Genomic DNA, 16,295 nt, shown 5'->3' with positions numbered 1-16,295 from the left:
TAGCTTCTTGTTTAGAGTTTTCTGTCTTCTTTATGAATTATGAAGACCCCTATTTATAGTTTTAGAATAGAGGAGTTGCGATTGGAACAGGATTCCCTTCGGCCAATCAGATTTAAGTGACATGGCATATGGGCTTTATGGAGCGGGCTTGTCATCTTTGACACATGTCATGATCCTATTCGCTTCTGTTTGACTTGGCATGCCATGTCATTTGCCACGTGACACCAAAAGAATGGGCCTCATAGGATAAGATGACATTGAACTTAGTAAATTGGGCTCATCTATAGCCCAAATCAATTAATTTTGACTTTAATCAAATTCATATTTATTGGACTTGAATAAATAGCCCAATTATATTAATCTATAATTTATTTGGGCTAATATATTTATGAATTTAATATATTCCGAATCATTTTATAAATTTATATTTAATAAATTTTAAATGATTACAGCGTTATTTAATTTTGAGCTTGTCATCTGTGTTTTTGTTAAAATTAAGGATACATTTGTTAAAAAGAGATATCAATTTTAGAAAATCAAAAAATAATTTTGTAGGAAATTTCTATTCACCAATGAAAAGAAGTCTTTGGGTGAAAATCCAAGTGAAATGCAAATTATTAGCTTCTTTTAGAAAGAAAATGCAAAGAAAAGATTCAAAGCAAGAGGAATGAGTTTCTAAAAGAAAAAAGTATTTGAAATTCGGGGTGTGTTATTTAATTTTGAGCTTGTCATCTGTTTTTTTGTTAAAATTAAGGATAAATTTGTGTCAAAGTATAATCAGAGGGGTATATTTGGATCCAAAGTATAACAGAAGGGGTATATTTGGACCTAAAGTATGACGAAGGATACATTTAAACTATTTCCAATTATACATTGGTTTATTTGACCCTTTACCTTTTTAATACACCAAATCAAACAATATATAAAAAATTATCTATGTATAATTACTACAAGAATTATTAATATAACCATTACTAATACAATACTCTATTTATTATTATTTATAAAGACTCTACCAAACACGTTGGATAAATTAAAATACATTATGATATTTTGTAAAATCCCAAAGATGTTTTTTCACTTATAAAAGTTGCTGCAACACCCATCTTTTCAAGAGTTCCCAAAGCAAAACAAATAATGATTTGCCGGAAAATTTATCACCAAAACTCCGGCCTCCGGCAGACAGTTTGCCGGTGGTCTCAGTCTTGTGTTGCTCCGGTGACACCTGTTACTGCTACTGTATGTAGTGGCAAGAGAATTCACTTTTTAAGAAACTATACGGCGTCGTTTTGCTCATATACTAAGGTGACAATGTTTCTTCTTTGCATAAAATTGTTTGTTTTTCCAAAAATAATTTAGTGTATTCATTTGCATCATGTGTTTGTGTGTTACTTTTGTTGATCTTGTCAAACTGAATAGAATCTTCTAGTCTTTTTGTTTGCTTTTTCCTTCATCCGCACATGCAGGGGCAGAGCCAGCACTATGTTAGGGGTTCACCCGATCCCCTTTGGTGGAAAATGTTATTATTATACATGATTAAAATTATTTTTTATGTATTATAATAGATGTCCAACCCTCTTCGATTAGTTCGTATGTTTACTTTTTCAGATTTTGAACCCCTTTATTAAAAATCTCAGCTCTGTCACTGCCCACAAATTGGATATGGGAATATCAAGGTTCTGGATTATTTGAAATCAGCTATGGGTGGGCTTAATAAATCTCCACAAATATTGTTACACTTATGTCGAATCTTCAAAAAGCACACTACTTATGAAGAATCTGACACATGTAGATATTTTCTAAAAATCCGTTTGACCATGTGATATGAAATTTGGTAAATATAATTGCTTGTTTATTGCATAGTTGCTTCTAAAAAATGTTTTGAAATTTCATGCTCTTTTTCATTAAGGGAGAAAAGGGTATCATTTAAACGACATAGAGGATAGAATTAATGAAATGAATAAGGATTTAGACAATTTGTCTATTAAATCACGTACTCTATTCAAAGTAAATGTGTCGCTACGTAAATCAAATCCATCGGCATATACACCAAAGATGGTCTCTATTGGTCCTTATCATAGAAAAAATCCTCAACTTGGTTCAATGGAAAATTGCAAATTATTGTACCTATGCCGGTTTCTTCAACGAAAAGAGGGGTTCAATATGAAAAGTTGCATCAGAGAATTGGAGAAACTGAAGGAGGAAGCACTGAAGTGTTACGATGATATAGAAGACCTTGGTAATGATAGTCAATTTTGTCAAATGTTGTTGCTTGATGGTTGTTTTGTGGTTGAGTTTATTCGAGAATGTTGTGAAATGTGTCCCGAAGGAGAAGAAGAAATTATCAGTTTTGCTAGTTACATATGTCATCAAATATTCCGAGACTTGATGTTACTAGAAAATCAACTTCCCTTCTTTGTCCTCAACAAGCTTCATGACATGACGAAACAAGCTGATGAATTACCATTGTTGTTACTGGTGAATGATTCAATTATCTTTTTTGTTGACTTGTCAAACATGATCAGTGAATCCTTTAAAAACACAAAAGATAGTATCAAACATTTACTTCATGCAGTTCACATTGCTTCATGTCATGGCCAACATCCCAAGAAAAATTTAAAATATGACATAAAGCGAAATAAGGCCATGCCAAATGCAACAGAGCTTTCCCAAGCTGGAGTTAGCTTTGTTAAAGCTGGATTACATGACAAACTTGGGGATAAAACAAGTTTATTTGATAGTATAAAATTTGAGAATGGATTAATGACAATCCCTTGTTTTCGAGTATATGATGGCACATAAACCATCCTGCGAAATCTCATTGCTTATGACCAACAATCATCTTATGTACAATATAAGTATTTCACTGATTTTGCAGCTTTCATGGATCATCTTATTGACTCAGAAAAAGATGTGAGTTTGCTTCGCCAGAAAGGAATTATAGAGAATTGGATGGGAGAGGACAAAGAAGTGGCTAGCCTCTTCAACAAAAACGGACATCACTGCGTATTCAAACTTCTATTACAAAGACGAATGCTTAAAAGCAGCTAAACATTATGAAAAACCATGGAATAGAATGAAGGCAAGTTTGAGGCACAATTATTTCAATAGTCCTTGGAAAGGAGCTTCAACAATAGCAGCCATCATACTCCTCATACTCATAGCTATACAGACTATTCTAGCTATCATAGATTTTAAAAGTAAATAGTAATTGTCTCAACTGTACTGTTGATGAGCTTACGAGTTTTTCATTAATTCTATTCTCTCTTTATAAGTTTGTCATTAATTGAATGCTAATTAGTTTATTTCAAGTATCTATTAATCTTGAGATTTATTAATTGTTGGTGAAAATACAATTACAGTTAAAAATAAAATTTATCTTCAAATTGAGGTCAGATTATCTCGCGCGTTCTCTTTAAAAAGATTCAAGCGCATTACAATATGTTAGTTTAATATGGCTTTTGAAGACTGACAAAACAAATGAGAAAAGGAACGAGTTCAAGCAGGAAGGCTAAGTAAATTCTAAGTCCAACGTGAAGTAGGAAGTGTAAAGAAAATAGGAAGCATAAACAAGCAAAGTAATTGTCAAAGCCAAGTCGAGAAAGGAAACTACAAAAAGAGAAGCTGTCAAATCATGTTCTAATCAGATAAGGAATTGAGGATGCTATGAAGTCAAGTTCGAGTAGGAGTCTGAGTTGAAATAGGTTTTGGATTCAAGTCCAAATCTATAAATAAGACAATAACTTCTTAAAGGAAGTTTGCGCACTTACATACAGAGTCAATCAAAACGTTGTCAAAGAGAATTTGAGAGAATTTTGTAATTTGCTTGGGGAGTACTGTGAGTTTGTGAGAAAAGTTGTAAGATTGTAGTTAAGAGTTTTTTTATTACAATCGAGTGGTGGATGTAAGATACGTCTAACAAGTTTGAGAAATTTGGAAGACGTTAGAAGACTTAAATCTGGGGTTTTTTGTCTTGGGTAGTTAGAAATTAGAGTTTATTCCTTAGATTACATAGGTTTGTAATCATTGTGTTGTTTGAAATTGACATAAATAATACAAAGTTGTGAACTAATTGTGATTTTACAAAATTATTTATCATAACTCTCAAGTAGTAAAGAACAAGTAGTAAGTACGTGTTCCTTTACAGAATTAAGAAAGTCATAATTCCAACACAATACATTTTACTAATCTATTGATAATCTTCTTGATTGTCCCCTCCAACAACATTGTATAATTAAATCATGGCAGTGAACTGAGAATCACCATGGCTTAGTTAAAATCATGGCTTTGAAAAAAGAAAAATAAATATAAAAAGGTAGTGAGAAAGATAATACTTTATGGGAATATATATATGTCAGAGAGGATGTGATTAATGACGGACAACTTGTTGTAAAATCAATTTCTACACCTAACATTCTAGTTGCACTGAAAGTGAGATATGTTTGGAGTATAATACATACTCCCCGTTTTATATTAATTGAATTTTGAGATTCATTTTTATTGTTTAAAATAATTGAATTATTTAAGTTTGAGATGAATTTTTTATTATATTTAGGATAACGTTCTTTTTGAAAGACAAAAAAAAGAAGAAAAAATGTCACATAAAATGAAATTGAAGAAAGTACCAAGTTTTACGACCTATCCCACCCCCAAAAAAGAACAAAATGAGTATTTTGCACGTATATTAGTACGAACTATGATTAAATATTTAAAATATATGTATAAATCCATATTATATATTTATTGAATATAACGAATAAACCTTTACCGATATGCCCTATTAATTGTTAGATTGATCAGTACTGACACAATGCATTTAAAGGGTAGTGTATTTTGCTGGGAACGCGAGAAACATGAGTGATTATTTTCTTGATCGTTTCATATTATTTGATTTATGTTAATTTGACAGTTTTTTAAAATTATTAAAAATAGTATTAGAAAAAGTAATTTTTTTTTTATAATTCATAAATAAATAATTTGGTTTTCGTATATATACAAATCATGTAAAATAAAACGAAGAGACTAATTGAAGAAGACGTAACCATTTAAAAAACGTGCTTAGCTTCTTTCATTTGTAATTATGTTCTAGACATAGACATGCATGTGCTCATGAACTGTGTATAGATATAATAGTACTAAATTATTAATGATGGACAACTTGTAAAATTATTTTTTGCACCTAACTTTCTATTTGCAGCGAAAGTAAATAGAAATGAACAAATATAACTAGACATTGAAATAAAGTGAAATAGAAAGCTTTAATATTTGGTTGACAATTTATAACTCTAAGTCGCCTAATTGGAGCTACACTAATATTTTCTATTTCATATTAATCTTTATATATTTTTTTACACGTCATTTAAAAAATCATGAATAAAAAATGATTTTTTAAAAACAAATTTTCCCTTAACTCTTTCAATAAAATTAAGATTAAATTTTCACTTTCTAAGACAATTCTTTTTAAAGGGAAAACAGAAAAAAAATTACTCCCTCTATCTACTTTTACCTATCTACTATACTATAAAGAGATATCTATTTTAGAAAATCAAAAAATAATTTTGTAGGAAATTTCTGTTCACCAAGTGAAAAGAAGTCTTTGGGTGAAAATCCAAGTGAAAATGAGTCAAAATCAATGATCAAATAGAGTAAAACCGAGTCAAACCCAAGTGAAAATGAGTCAAAATCTGTGTCATTTGAAATGTGGTTTAAAACGGGAAATTTTGGAAAACCTTTGTCATAATCAGTTTAACTACAATGTAAGGACCATAAATTCCCAATAGTCAATGAAAATCTTTCTAATCGACCTTCAAATCAATAATTTTTTATTTCTCTACTTTGGGGGTTTAAAATCTCCACTTTGTAGATAGAAATCATGAATTATGAAAAGGATATCTTTGGGAAACGAGATAAATAAAACTAGAAATATGTACACAACACAATAATTATGAGAGAAAAAGGCATAAAACAAATCACATCAAACTGATCTTTCTAGCTCCCAAAATGTCAAAAATATGAAATGAGTTCAAATAGATTCTTAAATCGGTAATTTCATCGCTAAAATTCTTTTCCGTTGCTAAAAGTGTGCACTAACAACTTTTAAAACATCTTTTTGACCCTCAAAATTCATCCGGAACATATAAACATAATCAATAGTGTAAATTCATCATAAACATGTTTCGGAACCAATGGAAACGCTGGATTTCAAAAAAATATATTATATGACAGAAATATCCCTTTGGACCCATTTAGGCCAAAAATTTAACTTTTTACTTAATTACCTAAATCACAATCTAAGGTCTCGAGAATTTAACCGACCACCCTGCTAACCAAACTTGATGTTTCGAACTCAGTGAAACTAACAACGACGCTCGGATCATGAAATGTTGACCAAAGTCAACCATTTCAATGTAATTCAATTCAAAAGCTTAAAATCACTAAAATCTCACTCGATCACATTGAAGATCGTGTTAACCATTTCCACAACACATAATAAGCATGATAACGCTCCTGAAAAAGAAAAAAAATGATTACTTCATTCTTTAAAACAATTTCTCATTAAATATGACATTACGAATTCTCAAAGTGGAAAATCAACTGCACAAAATGATTTATTCTCTCCGATCAAAAAGATTGATTCATCTAAAGATCTTGTTCTTTTTACAGCTGTTGATCATTCCTCCTACTCCTCTTAGAAGAAGAAGACGATGATTTTAATTCATGTAGACGTAGTGAAGCATGTGTTTTAAGTAGATTTGATTTGTAACACCCTGTATGCAAGAACTACCAAAATGCAGATTTCAGAAGTTATAAGTGGCATCAACGGGCACCACCCATGGACCTTAGGGTGACACACGGTCCATTTTGGTGGTCTGTGGTTCACCACCTGCGACCCTTACCCCAGAACTCTCAGAAAAATTGGCTAAGGGTAGACCCATGACAGGACCTACGGACCGTAGGTCAGACCACGGTCCGTGGTCCAGGGCTGTAGGTCAGACCCCTAGTTTTAGCTCCAAATCGCCAAATGACGGTTGACCAGCACAGACCGTCGGTCCAGCCACGGTCCGTCGGTGGCGCCAACGACTTTTAAGTCAAGGGTCGTTTGGTCTTTTCTTTATGCGCTGGACACCTAAACTATGTCGTTTAACCCCTAAACTATGTAGTTTTGGTCAGTTTTAGCCTAGCTACTTAATTAGAACTTGCCCTAGTCAATTCTTTCTTAAATAATCAATCAAACTTAGAACCAGAGAGGAGAAAGAGTCGACCAACGCTTTCCAAGAACACAACAAGGTTTCCTTCAGTTCCAGCCTAAAATTGAAAGATTTCTCCATGGAATTCTTTATCAGGTATGTGGGATTTCACTAGTGGATTCCTTTCATCCACTAGGTCCCTGGAATTCAGTCAGAATATTGGTTCCCCTAATATTATCAAAACCTAGGGTTTCTTGAATGTTAGAAATTGTTGGGTTTTAGTTGTTAGAATAATCCAAATCAGATTATCATGATTTTAGTAATGTTTTGTGTAGATTCTTTCATATATTCAGAACCCTAGCTATGCAATTCTTTTAGTTCATGAATTTCACATGCTAGGTCAACTATTTTAGATATACATGCATCAGATTTAAATGTTGCATTTTGAGTTAGCATGTCAGTATTTGAGCTATCCAGTATTACATAAATTCAGTCATAAATTTTAAATTACATAATCAATTGGGAGAAGCTTAATACCGAGTGGACTAGGGTCAATCACCCTAAAAGTCCCAGAACTATGTTCCCCGTAGGTTGTAAGTCCCCTATGTGGGCATTATTTTAGTGATCACGCCAATCATGCCTCTATACCTCTGGCAGGGTATATTGGGTCCTCTCGATGGGGCGTATACATCAGACTCCATATTTAGTTCATGTGGTTTTATATCGGTTATTAGTTGCTCCCACAGTCAGGTTCTATTTCATTGACCATGTCATCAGTTCTAGTCAGATTTCAGTTTAGCATGTTATAAACTTGGTCATTGCATTCAATTACTTCATGTTCAGTATTCTCAGTTTAGTATCATGCTTATATCTTATTATTGCTTAGATATATGCTTTGGTTCAGTTATGTTTATTGTTCAACTTTACTCTATCCTTCATGCTCAGTACCTTTCAAGTACTGACACATACTCTGTTCTACATCTTCTCGTGATGTAGGTTCAGGTTCTCAGCTTCTAGATCATACATAGATTGGTTCCCGATCTTCAGTTCAGCAACATCAGTGGTGAGTCCTCATTCTTTGAGGACGAGTGACATAATTACTTTCCTTTGCTTTAGTCTTTAGATTTTAGTAGTTGCTAGATCTAGCTGGGGAATGTCCCAGCATTTCTAGTCAGTAGAGGCTTTATTTCAAACATAGTTAGAATCAGCTTTAGTATTTGAGTTTGCCTTTTTAATTTTTGTTGAACTCTCAGTTTTTTATATATTCAAATTTAGTAAGCGTATTCCCCATCATTTTAGATTATTTTATGATTAGCTTCCGCACAATATTTATTGATTCAATTTATCTTTAGTATGCTTATGATATGCCAGTAGGGTTAGCTTGTGGTCACTCGTGATCCTAGGTCCTGTGTCCGTGTCCTGGGGGTAGCTTCGGGGTGTGACAAACTTGGTATCAGAATATTAGGTTTAAGAGTCCTAGGATGTCTAAAAAGCCACACTAAGTAGAGTCCTTTTCATGGGTGTGAAGTGCACCACATCTAATGAGAAGGAGGCTGCAAAGTGTTTTAGGAAAACTTCATTTTTTCTTGTTACTCTTATCGTGCGTAAGGTATGATCTAATTCCTCGTTCTAAACCTTTGTTATGCGCTTTCATATCATGCCTCCTCATAGACCTTATGGAAGGAATACAAATGCACAGAATGCTAATGCAACCCCTTCAGTCCCAGATCAGAAAGTTTCGAATGCTGAGTTTCGGAACGCCACTCAGTTTTTGGCTCAGAGTGCGACCAACCAGAACAACCTGCAGGCTCCAGTTCCTGCAAATGCTAGTGGTGGATCAGTGATAGCCAGGGTTCGTGATTTTGTTAGGATGACTCCGCCTGAGTTCTTAGGATCACAAATTGGTGAGGATCCCCAAAACTTCATAGATGAGGTCAAGAAGATCTTTGGAGTGATGCAAGTGACTGGTAATGATAGGGTAGAGTTGGCATCCTATCAGCTTAAGGATGTAACTTATATCTGGTATACTCAATGGAAAGAGAACATGGGTACAGTTGCAACTCCTATCACTTGGGAATGATTTAGTGAGACTTTTTTGGATAGATTCTTCCCAAGAGAGTTGAGGGAGGAAAAAGCACACGAGTTTATGAATTTGAGGCAGGGTTCCATTCCAGTCCAAGAGTATGGGCTCAAGTTCACCCAACTCTTCAAGTATACTCCTCATATGGTTGCCGATTCCAGGGCACAAATGAACAAGTTTTTGTATGGGGTATCCAACTTAGTGAATATAGAGTGTAAGAATGCTATGTTGTTGGAAAATATGAACATCTCTAGGCTCATGACTCATGCTCAGCAGATTGAGGGAAATAAGCTTAGGGAACATGCTAAGGAGAATAAGAAGGATAGAACTTGCAACTATGAGTATTCTCAACAGAAATCAGGTGGTGGAAATCTCTCGCAGTTTCAGCAGAAGTCTTTAGCTCTAGCACCTTCATTAGCTAGTGTTCCATCCTCCAAGTTCCGAAATGATTAGAAAGGTAGGGCATCAGGCTGCAAGTCTCAGGGGAGTACTTTAGGCACCAGAACCTACCCAACTTGTCCAAAGTTTTGTAATAACCATCCGGGCGAGTGTCTTGCATAAAACGAAAGATGTTTTGGGTGTGGTCAGTCTGGTCACAGGTTGAGAGATTGTCCTTTTGCTAAGCAGGGCCAAGGAGGTAATAATGGTAGAGCTCAGTCCACAACTTTAGCAGCACCAGCAGATCTCCCGACTCAGCAGGGAAACTCATGGTACAAGTGGCGGAAAGTGCCAAAACAGGTTGTATGTTATCCAAGCTCACCGGGATCATCAAGATTCTCCTGATGTAGTCACTGGTACGTTACACGTCTTTGACTTAGATGTTTATGCATTGTTAGATCCAGGGACACCTCTTTCCTTTGTAACTCCTTATATAACAACCAACTTTAGTGTTAGTCCAGATTCTCTCTCAGAACCCTTCTCAGTCCCTACTCTAGTCGGTGACCCAGTTATAGCTAGATGGATATACAAAAATTTCCCTATCATAGTCTCCCAGAAAGTCACCTCAGCGGATGCTGTAGAGTTAGAAATGGTAGACTTTGATATCATTCTAGGCATGGATTGACTACATTCCTGTTATGCCTCAGTCGATTGTAGAACTATGATTGTTTGTTTTCAGTTTCCAGATGAACCAATCTTAGAATGGAAGGGTAGTAGCTTATCGCCTATGTGTCGATTCATTTCTTACCTTAAGGCCAGAAAAATGATTTCTAAGGGTTATCTCTACCATCTAGTTCTGGTTAAGGATTCCATATCTGAAACCCAAACTCTTGAGTCAGTTCCTGTAGTTAATGAGTTCCCAGAAGTGTTTCCAGAAGATCTTCCCAGAGTTTCTCCTGAAAGGGAAATCGACTTTGGAATTGATCTCCTTCCAAATACCCAGCCTATTTCTATTCCTCCTTACAGAATGGCTCCAGCTGAGCTTAAGGAATTGAAAGAGCAGTTGAAAGACCTTCTGGATAAGGGCTTCATTAGACCCAGTATTTCCCTATGGGGTGCATCAATGTTATTCGTGAAAAAGAAAGATGGTTCTCTAAGAATATGTATTGACTATTGACAGTTGAACAAAGTCACAATCAATAATAAGTGCCCTATCCCCAGGATTGATGACTTGTTTGATCAATTTCAGGGTGCTAGTCATTTATCAAAGATAGACCTCAGATCCGGTTATCATCAGCTTAGAGTCAGAGATAGTGACATCCCAAAAACAGCCTTCAGAACTTGGTATGGTCATTATGAATTTGTAGTTATTTCATTTGGACTAACCAATGCTCCTGTAACTTTCATGGACTTGATGAACAAAGTGTTCAAGCAGTATTTGGACTTGTTTGTTATCGTCTTTATTGATGATATTCTCATTTACTCTAGGAATGAGGAAGAACATGCGAATCATTTGAGATTTGTCCTACAAACTCTTAAAGATCGCCAGTTATTCGCTAAATTAGCAAATGTGAGTTTTGGTTGCAATCCGTTACTTTCTTTGGGCATATTGTGTCTAGCAAAGGGATCCGAGTGGATTCTCAGAAAATAAAAGCAGTGAAACAATGGCCCAGACCTACCTCTCCTACATATATCAGAAGTTTCTTGGGTCTAGCGAGTTATTACAGAAGGTTCGTGGAAAGATTTTCATCCATAGCCTCTCCAGTGACTAAGTTGACTCAGAAAAAGGTCAAGTTTCAGTGGTTAGATGATTGTGAGAAAAGCTTCGCAGAACTAAAAACTAGGTTGACTACATCTCCTGTTTTGACTCTACCAGAGGGTTCAGACGGTTATGTTATCTATTGTGATGCATGCAAAGTCGGCCTAGGTTGTGTTGATGCAGCGAGTAATGTTATAACTTATGCTTCTAGACAACTTAAGGTGTATGAGAAGAATTATCTAACTCATGACCTCGAGCTTGCAGCAATAGGGTTTGCACTTAAGATTTGGAGACATTACATGTATGGTGTTCATGTAGATGTATTCACAAACCATAAGAGCCTTCAATATGTGTTCACCTAGAAAGAGCTGAATCTTCGCCAGAGAATATGGCTTGTTTTCCTCAAAGATTATGATATGAGTGTGCATTACCATCCTGGTAAGGCCAATGTAGTAGTAGATGCTCTTAGTAGACTATCTATGGGCAGTGTAGCACATGTCGAGGAAGAAAGAAAGGAACTAGAAAAGGATGTTTACAAACTTGCTCGCTTAGAAGTTCATCTTATGAGCGTATCAGATAGTGGTGTAACGGTTCAGAATCTTCATTAGTAGCGGAGGTTAAGGAAAAACAAGATAGTGATCTGATATTGCTCCAACTAAAGGGTGCAGTCCATCAGCAGAGAGTTGAGGTTTTCTCCCAAGGGGGAAATGGTGTGCTTCACCATCAGGGTCGATTATGTGTTCCTAAGGTAAGTGAGATGAGACAACAAATTCTTGTAGAAACCCATAATTCTAGATATTCTATTTATCCAAGCGCTACTAAAATGTATCGTGATCTACGGGAAGTCTTTTGCTGGAATGGTATGAAAAGGGATATAGCAGATTTTGTGGCTGGCTAAGTGCCCTAATTGCCAGCAAGTGAAGGTAGAACATCAAAAACCAGGAGGTATGACTCAAGAGATCAACATTCCTACTTGTAAGTGGGAAGTGATCAACATGGACTTCATCACAGGTTTACCTCGCACTCGCAGACAACATGACTCCATTTGGGTGATAGTTTATAGAGTCACTAAGTCTGCACGCTTTTTAGTTGTTAAGACTACAAATTCAGTTGAAGACTATGCCAAGCTTTACATTAATGAGATAGTCAGGTTGCATGGAGTTCCTTTATCTATCTTCTCAGATAGAGGTCCTCAGTTTACCTCTCATTTCTAGAAGTCATTTCAGAAAGGTCTTGGTACTCAAGTTAATCTTAGCACAACATTTTATCCATAGACGGATGACCTGGAAGAGCGTACCATTCAGACCTTAGAGGATATGTTGAGAGGTTGCGTGATCGATTTCAAGGGTAGTTGGGATGATCACCTTCCTCTTATAGAGTTCACCTACAATTATAGTTACCATTCCAGCATTCAGATGACCCCGTATGAGGCATTGTATGGGCGTAGATGTAGATCTCCAGTTGGTTGGTTTGAAGTAGGTGAAGCAGCCTTGATAGGGCCAGATTCAGTTCATGATGCTATGGAGGAAGTGCAACCCTTTAGAGATAGACTTAAGATAGCCCAGAGTTTCCAGAAGCCCTATGCAGACGTAAGAAGAAGAGAATTAGAGTTCCAAGTTGATGATTGGGTTTTCCTGAAAGTGTTACTTATGAAGGGGGTGATGAGATTTGGTAAGAAAGGGAAGCTCAGTCCTAGATATGTAGGCCCCTACAAAATCTTGAAAAGGGTTGGTAAAGTGGCATATGAGTTAGAGTTGCCAACAAAACTAGCAATAGTGCATCCAATTTTTCACATTTCATTTTTGAAGAAGTGTGTGGGTGATCCAGCATCTATTATTCCTTTAGAAATTGTGGCGGTGAAGGATACTCTCACTTATGAAGAGGTACCAGTGGAAATCCTTGATCGTCAGGTTCGAAGGTTGAGAAACAAAGAAGTCGCTTCAGTTAAAATTTTGTGGAGGAGTTAGTCTGTAGAGGGAGCCACTTGGGAAGCAGAAGTAGCCATGAAGGCCAAGTATCCTCATCTATTTCCTTCCGATTCCGTTCCAGCTTGAGGTATTAGTTCCTCTTCAGTTTTCCATTCATTCGTGTGTAGCTTCAGCCTTAGTATCATGTTCCTTCAGTTTGTACTTGCATTTTTAGCGTATTTACATGTTCTTGGAACTTAATTCAGTCAGAAATCAATCTCTAGCACTTAGTGGTAGGGTTCACAACTCTTTCCCTCCCTATTCAGCTAGTTTAGTCTTCATTCGAGGACGCATGTTCCCAAGGGGGAGAAAATGTAACACCTCGTATACTAGAACAACCAAAATACAGATTTCAAAAGTTGTAGGTGGCACCGACGGGCACCACCCACGGATTGTAGGGTGACCCACGGTCCATTATGGTTGTCCGTGGTTCACCACATTTGACCCTTCCCCCAAAACCCTCAGGAAAATTGGCTAAGGGTAGACCCACGCCAGGACATACGACCTTAGGTCAGGACACAGTCCGTGGTCCGGGGCCATAGGTTAGACCCTTAGTTTCAGCTCCTAATCGCCAAACGACAGTTGACTAGCACGGACCATCGGTCCAGCCACGGTCCGTCGGTGGCCCCAACAACTTTTAAGTCAGGGGTCATTTGGTATTTTGTTTATGCATTGGACACCCAAACTATGTCGTTTAACCCCTAAACTAGTTTGGTCAGTTTTAGCCTAGCAACTTAATTAGAACTTGCCCTAGTCAATTCTTTCTCAAATAATCGATCAAACTTAGAACTAGAGAGGAGAAAGAGTCGACCAAAGCTTTCCAAGAACACAACAAGGTTTCCTTCAGTTCCGGCCTGAAATTGAAAGATTTCTCCATGGAATTCTTCATCAGGTATATGGGATTTCACTAGTGGATTCCTTTCATCCACTAGGTCCCTAGAATTCAGTCAGAATCTTGGTTCCCTTAATATTATCAAAACCTAGGGTTTCTTGAATGTTAGAAATTGTTGGGTTTTATCTGTTACAATGATCCAAATAAGATTATCATGATTTTAGTATTATTTTGTGTAGATTCTTTCAAAAATTCAGAACCCTAGCTATGTAATTCTTTTAGTTCATGAATTACACATGCTAGGTCAGCTATTTCAGATATACATGCCTCAGATTTGAATGTTTCATTATCAGTACATTAATGTTGCATTTTCAATTAACATGTCAGTATTTGAGTTATCCGGTGTTACAAAAATTCAGTCATAAATTATTAATTACATAATCAATTTAGAGAAGCGTAATACCGAGTGGACTAGGGTCAGTCACCCTCAAGTCCCCGAACTACGTCCCTCGTAAGTTGTAAATCCCCTATGTGGGCATCATTTTAGTGATCACGTCAGTCATGCCTTTATACCTTTGACAGGGTATATTGGGTCCTCTCGATGGGGCATATACATTGGACTCCATATTTATCTCATGTGATTTTATGTTGGTTATTAGTAGCTCCAATAGTCAGGTTCTATTTCATTGACCATGTCATTAGTTCTAGTCAGATTTCAGTTTAGAATGTTATAAACTTGGTCATTGCATTCAGTAATTTCATGTTCAATATTCTCAGTTTAGTATCATGCTTATCTCTTATCATTGCTCAGATATATGCTTTGGGTCAGTTATGTTTATTGTTCAACTTTACTCTATTCTGCATTCTCAGTACCTTTCAGTACTGATGCATACTCTGCGATACATAGTCTCGTGATGTAGGTGCAGGTTCTTTACTTCCAGATCATGCATATATCGGTTCCCGATCTTCAATTCAGCAGCATAAGTGGTGAGTCCTCATTCTTCAAGGATGAGTGACACGATTATTTTCCTTTGCTTTAGTCTTTAGTTTTCAGTAGTTGCTAGACCTAGCAGGGGCATGTACTAACATTTTTCGTCAGTATAGGCTTTATTTCAAACATAGTTAGAATCAACTTTAGTATTTGAGTTTGACTTTTCAGTTCTTGTTAAACTCTTAGTTTTTTTATATATTCAGATTTAGTATAGGTATTCCCTATCATTTCAGATTATTTTATGATTAGCTTCCTCACAGTATTTGTTGATTCAATTTATCTTTAGTATGCTTAAGATATGCCAGCATGGTTAGCTTGGGGTCACTCGTGATCCTAGGTCCCGTGTCCATGTCCGGGGGTAGCTTCGGGGCGTTACATGATTTATGAGTTAATATCTCAAAAAATTCACTCAACTTTGGAAATTTATCTAACAAAGTCATTAAACTTTATTTTGTATCAATAACATCACTCAACTTAGACTTTTGTTTCGATAGAATTATTTAACTAAATGTATAATTAAATAATATTTGATATGGAAAAATAATTTTTTTTCTGTCATATAAATATTGTCACGCCCTGAGGTTACCTTCTTGACATAACACGGGACCTAGGATCATGAGTAACCCCAAGCTAACTCTGTTTCTGGAATATATCAAGCATACTAAGAATAACTGAATAAGACATGTACTATGTGGAAGCTAAAATAGTGGATAACTGAAAACGAGGAAAGACCCAACTAGTCTGAATATATAAAACATACGAAGAGTTTAGTGATAACTGGCAACCATATAACAACTCAAGATGAATCTATTGCTATGTCTGAAAAGCCTCTAACTGCGTTGAGTTGTTGTGACATACCCCCAGCTAACTCTAACAGAACTGTAAACTGAAAATAAAGACTAAAATGAAGGCATGTTTATTGTTCTCAGAATATGAGGACTCACCACTGAAGATGATGAATGCAGACCGATAATCGAGCTAAATGTGATCTGGATGCTGAGTACCTGAACCTACACCATGAAAGGATGTAGCGCAAAGTATGCATCAGTGCTTGGAATGTACTGAGCATGCATAATATAGATACTAAGTTGAACAAATATA

General features: G+C 36.0%; 1 pseudogene; it reads left to right on the top strand.

Annotated features, from left to right (window-relative positions):
• Window positions 1-1,137: 1,137 nt before the first annotated feature.
• LOC125814914 (putative UPF0481 protein At3g02645) lies at window positions 1,138-3,208 on the top strand (annotated as a pseudogene).
• The last annotated feature ends 13,087 nt before the right edge of the window (window positions 3,209-16,295 follow it).

This window comes from Solanum verrucosum, unplaced genomic scaffold, assembly GCF_900185275.1.
Source record: "Solanum verrucosum unplaced genomic scaffold, falcon-dt-bn FXZP01000265.1, whole genome shotgun sequence".
Classification (NCBI taxonomy): Eukaryota; Viridiplantae; Streptophyta; class Magnoliopsida; order Solanales; family Solanaceae; genus Solanum; species Solanum verrucosum.
The sequence above is the reverse complement of the archived record's forward strand: the minus strand, read 5'-3'. Positions and strand labels throughout refer to the sequence as shown.